This window comes from Poeciliopsis prolifica, unplaced genomic scaffold (assembly GCF_027474105.1).
Source record: "Poeciliopsis prolifica strain line A6 unplaced genomic scaffold, Auburn_PproV2 SCAFFOLD020, whole genome shotgun sequence".
Lineage (NCBI taxonomy): Eukaryota > Metazoa > Chordata > Actinopteri > Cyprinodontiformes > Poeciliidae > Poeciliopsis > Poeciliopsis prolifica.
In genome coordinates this window covers 6,667,386-6,673,461 of record NW_026562395.1, presented here as the reverse complement: position 1 = coordinate 6,673,461, position 6,076 = coordinate 6,667,386, and positions in this window count along the sequence as shown.

Genomic DNA, 6,076 nt, shown 5'->3' with positions numbered 1-6,076 from the left:
TCGGCAACCGTGAGGTCACTCCGAGTTGACCTCTAACTAATGCCTCATAGAAAAAAAATGCAAATCCCAAATGCACAGCACATGAATATTTCCTGTAGATTTAGTCTAGACTGTAATCTGACTACCATTAATCCAATTTAAAAGAACCTCCATATTTATTTGAACAAGTGTTTTTTTTTCCAGCATCAAACAATCCACCTGTTAAGAAAACCATGCACACAGAGAGAAGCCGAACGCTTCGCATAATTGTATTCTCTCATATCAACCCCCAACGTCACACGACGAATCGCCTGCGTATCACACAGGACTCGGCTGTGTGTGTACGCAGCGTGTTTGTTTCTGTGTTGGAGAGGCCGGATTAGTGTCGGCTGTCTGCACCCTCTCCACCAGACATCCAGTCAGCAGGGATTTTAGGCTCTGAGCGCCGATACAGTCTGAGAGAGTATAGCAGAGGCCTTATCGCAATCGTACACCTAAACCCGATTCAGTTCCTCTGAATTGAACGTCAGTTTTACCCTGGAACGCTTGCTGGGCCTCAGCTGGACTTGAGGCGATTGGAAACCAAGACATTGCAGTTACAGAGTCGAGTGTTAACAAGGATTTAATAAGACCTTACTATGCTGTTGTTTACCAGGTTTAGGTTGATTAAACTCAACCCACACGCCATGAAACTTTTGACTTTTTATTTAATAAGAACTATGTGGTAAAATGTGTACACACAATATAAATCTCTTCTGAACTCAACTTTATGGTGACATATGCCTTATTATTCAACTAACAATTTTTTCAAGGTCAAGAAGATGATTGAATATGCAACAGGGTACAATGACAGTAAAGGTAATGTAGAAAAAAATGATACACCGTTGCATAGGCACAATGGCAAAATGAAGACTATTGTCAATGACATGCATGGTTAAAATCTCCCAAAACATTGTGGCTTGGAACATGCTTTGGTCAGATAGAAAAAAACTTTCTACTGTTCTTGTTTAGACTTTATAGAAATGGTAAGTTGTTACATTGACGATGTAACATTGTTTCAGTAAAACGGTTTTCATGTGGACTAGCCCTGAAAACCTTGAAGTTGATGTGTCCCTATGGTCTTCATGCCTCTAGCAGATTTAAATTCAGAATTATTTTTCAAAGACAAGCGTCTTCAAAGACAGTAAAACAATCCAAAAGAGTATACATTTTTGGGTGAAAAAAGTATGTACCTTTTACGCCTGTTTATTCACGGTTTGATATTTGTGGATTTTTCTGAACGTAACTCTTACTTATTCTTTTTGGAGAGTATATTTTAGATATTTTGAAAAAAAAAATGCAGCTTGGGAAGATGAAATACCTTGCTCCAATGCTACTTGACACTCTATTAGCTGTAGTCCCAAGAGTGGCGAGAAGGAAGACCGTTAGCTTCTGCAGCAGTCCTGACAGTTTCCAATGTGTGTATCAATGCCTTCACTCCATCTGCCTCCGATTCTGCAACTAAAACATTTAGATATCAAATATCTAGCTCCTTGTTGGGATAAAACACTACACCTTACACATAGCTTGGTCACTTTGTTTGCAAAATAAGGGATTCAAAATGTTGGGTTTTTTTGTTGTTGTTTTATAGATGTAGTAGCAGAATGAGTTGCAGAGATTGGTTTCGTCTTCAGGCCTTTATTGTTAAAAATGTTTTATGGAAAATGTTTTATACCTAATGAGCATTCCTGTGAACAAAACACAGCGGCCCCAGACCCCTACCCTACTGGCCTTTCCTGAAAAACAGAGGATGGGGAAAAAGAGGTGGATGTATGTCAGGGTGTATGTAACACACAAAGAGGTCAGGAAAGGAATGAGGTGCAGCAACGTGTCCTTCCTGCAGAACAAGCCGTCAGTCCAAGGAGATATCTGGACTATAAAGTCGAGAGTGAAGCATCAATGGCATCACCTCTGAAAACCACGTGTGATAAACACGGTGTTTATTTTTCAACTAGCCTGATTTCAATTGATGATTTATTAAGAGGGGTTTGCTGAACTCTAGTCATTAATCTCAGAAATGTTCTAGAAAATACAAGAAAATTTCTGGGCTCCATCCATCCATTATCTTACACGCTTGTCCCATGTGGGGTTGCCAGGGCTGCCGGTGTCCATCTCCAGCGGTAAATGGGTGAGAGGTAGGGTCACCCTGCACAGGCCGCCAGTCCATCGCAAATTTCTGAGCTCCAAAAAGCTGTACATTTGCTAGAAAGAACAAGGAAATTTTGAGATTAATCTTTACAAAACTTGAAAACTTTGTGGTTTCAAAACCCAAAATTTACAAGTCAAAAATGTTTGACTTTTGAAACTCAGAAATTCCACTTTTTGTTTGAGAAAAACTCAGATTAACCTCAAATTATCTGAGTATTTAGGTAGAAAAGTTATTTTATTGTCTACAATGGCACTAATACATCATCGTACAATTAATCCCACAAACTCTGGTGAAGATACTAACTGGTGACCTTTCTTACTGATTGCTAGGAGATGCTCTGGCACCACATACGAAGCAAATATACAGAAAATATATGGATACTAACAAATTTAATTTGAGATTGAAACACATACGCAAAGCAGGTCTGATATATAACTAAGAAGACAGAGCAGTAAACAGTCTGGGAGGGTGGTTACTGGATTAGTGGAGGGTGTGATTACAGCTGAGTGATCAGTAGCAGCAATGACATGGTGGTGACTAGGAGGTCAACAAAATTAAGCCAACTGATGACATGTAAGGGATAATGACGGACACAGAACTCAAAAACCCACATTCAGGGTTTTGCCTGGAATTAACTATGACAAACTAATCCTCAAAAAGAGAGTCGTGTGACTCAAAACTCAGAACCAATTCAGATCAGTAAGTCTGGTCTACCGACCACTTTTGCCCTTCCGCTATGATATCCTAACAAAAAACACAAATATGGACCAGAATGGGTTTTCACAGCCTTTAATGCACCGTTGCAGGAAAAGCAGGCTCAGTGACAAACGTGCCTTTCATTCGGGCCTGTGGTATTTGAACAGGTCAATTGATTTATATGCTAACGGATGGCATGGCAACAGGCATGACAAGAATGACGACTCCACCCTGTTTTCAGGCATGGTTTTCTTTGAATTCTACAAAGTCCCTGGCGCCTCTGCCACCAAGATCAGCCTCACATGCATCACCTCGCCAGAACGGAGACTGTTCAACCACTGGAACAGGAAGAATAAAATAGTAATAAATAGATGAGAATTCCTAATCAGAATAGTACGAGACAAATCTCTCACCAAGAGTTGAGCACTTCAGCAGGCAAGAAAAGAATATTTAAGAAACATCCCCAGGAACAAGATGATGGTGGTATAATTGTCCAAAAAGGAACAAAAACATGCAAATTCCAACTGGAAGCTGTTAATCTCAGCTGAGGGAACAATAAATCAAGGGTAGTTTCTGTAGCGAACAGTAAACATATTTATGTTGTAAAGTTGGAAATATTTTTGTTAATGGAGAATTCTGGAGACTTTCTGTCTTGCCATACAGCTCCATATTTGAAAAAGACATAACAAAAGAACAGAAGTTTTTTGGTAATATCAAACCTTGTCATGCTTTTGAACTATTTGCGTCACTTTTGTTGTGCTCTTTGTAGTGCAGCTTTATCTGAATTGGGGATGTGGAATACACTGTATTCTGCCTTGACAGGATGGGGTCAAAGCTCCAGCATTTTATTGTCCCAATTTCTGAAATATTTATTAGCTGAATTAGTCAGGAAGTACAGTTTTACTTTAGGCTCAAGCATCTTTCACCCTAAGTTGAGTGAACCTTCATCAGCATAGACAGTGTTTACATAAAACTGCATCAGAATAAGTAACGCCATTGCATATATGGTATGTGGTAGATGTTTTACTCAGACTGCAGAGTTTTTTGACATGTTAAAACCCCTCCAAGGCAATCAGGTTTGACTGATGATCAAATTATGTATGCTACTGTTTTGAGTATGAATCTAGTCCTAATTCATTGAATTGATGATCAGATACATGATGTGGGTATAAAAACCAAAAGCAATCAACTTACTGTACTGAACAAGTATCACAATTAAAAATAATTATCTTGAATATGATAACAAACATTCAAATTAGCAGATAGCACCAAACAAAAAGACTAGACATCCTAACTAGTTTTATAAAAGTACATGCAGGCTATGAAGGGGTATGCTACTTTTTACTGCTTAAGCTTATGATTGTTTTAAATGTTTTGAATGAGATCTGCTAACTATGTTGCTGCATAGGTAAATAAGAGAAACCTGTTTTCTGATCATCTTAAATAGCAGAATTTTTCTGATGGAAATGAACTTTCAAACAACTTCATAGTCCACAGACATAAAGGAATGTTTTTATCTAGATAAGTAAATTCCTGTCACAATGACAGAAAAGGTGGTCACTGGCTTGGTCTTCTGCCCCTTTCCCATCCATCTGTCCGTTTGGTACAATGTCAAGTTAGGAAAACCGGTTGTCGAACATGAGATGATAGTCCTGGCCTTGCAAATGTTGAGTTCTTGTGACATTAATGCCCGGTTGAAACTGTGGCTGGCTCGTTGGCTGATGAATGAGATCTTTCCAGGGTGCTTGGTGGCAATACGTGAGATCTCCATCCTGTCGTGACTTCAGAGTCTTGTTCTGAAAATTTCAAAAGAAATTGTGAGATCTTTTGACTCGTGGCTTCACATTTCTGCGCTAAACATCTTTTCATTTAAAGCAAACTTACCTCCTTCTGATTTTGTGCTCCCATTGGTTCTTCTCTGTCACAAAGAAACACACAAAAGGTTTAAAAAGCAATAAAGATATAGTTTATACCCAGAATAGTTTTGAATAATGCCATTATATATTTTTTGAAAAGCTTGACTCCAGCTCACAACTCTTTTATTTGAAACCGGTGGTGGTTTCAACTAAATGTACACATTTAGCCTTTTGAAGCACAGATACAATGTATTTTAAACAATGTTACTTTGTGATTATTCTGCAGGCGTCAGTCTGCCTTTCATGTTTCAAGAGCGCTGCAGGCAAAAGCAACAGCTTTAGCTCCATATAAATGTGCCATATCAGTGTTTTCATTGAACTTATTTTAAAACCTATTTTAAAATCTATTTTAAAACTAGGGGATGGTATAATGGTGTCGCATTATTCGTTATTCTGTAAAATAAATGTATTTTAAAAACATTTCTCCTCGTCTCCTGAGTTATCTCATATTCGAGGCAAAAGCAGCTTGACGGAATTAAATATGTTTATGATACCAGTGGTATAAAACAATCTTTCTGAGTCTTAAAGCTACACTGAAATACAACAGGCGCCAAACAAATCCAGGCTATCAGAGCTATTTCAGAAAAGTTGAAATACCTTTCTTTTTTTCAATCCATGCTTTGTTTTAAATGTGTCGTATTGCTCATGATGAACCTAATTACTTACGAGTTCTTAAGACTGTTATTTAATATCTTTAAATAAAAAGCTGGTCAGGTAATTTTTGGAGTTGATTTTTAAGCAAGCTGTCCTATTGATTCTGTCCTTTGCTGTGCTCTACACACTGAATGCATTTATGAGAGACAAGTTTACACAGTAACTCAAATGTAGGAAACACCCTCTGAAGATTCCTCACTTCAGATTTCAGTGGAACTCACTGTTGTATATCGTATCAAAACCAGACCGGCTTCTTCTTTTATTTGCCAGAGAGCAGAACTTTTACTTGTTGACTTACAAACAAAATCTCGAAAACATCCCTCTGACTCAGTCATACCTGCTTTTCTGGACTGGTAATAATCATTACATCTTTTCTCTAACATGGCTCTGTTCCAAAACCTTCCAAACATTTCTTCAGGGTTGTAAAGATCTACATCTTGTTATTGTGCACTGCAGTAATGCTTGACTTGACACCAGGTATTTCTCTTTCTCAGATAAAATTTTTAATAATCAATCTTATCTGATTCATCTGCATTTGGTTGTCAACCCCCAGCAGGTTTCCTGAGGATTTAATAAATGACTGAATGCAGAAAATGGTGAGATTTGACTTTTTATCAGTAACGTGATCTTAAATAAAGACAGA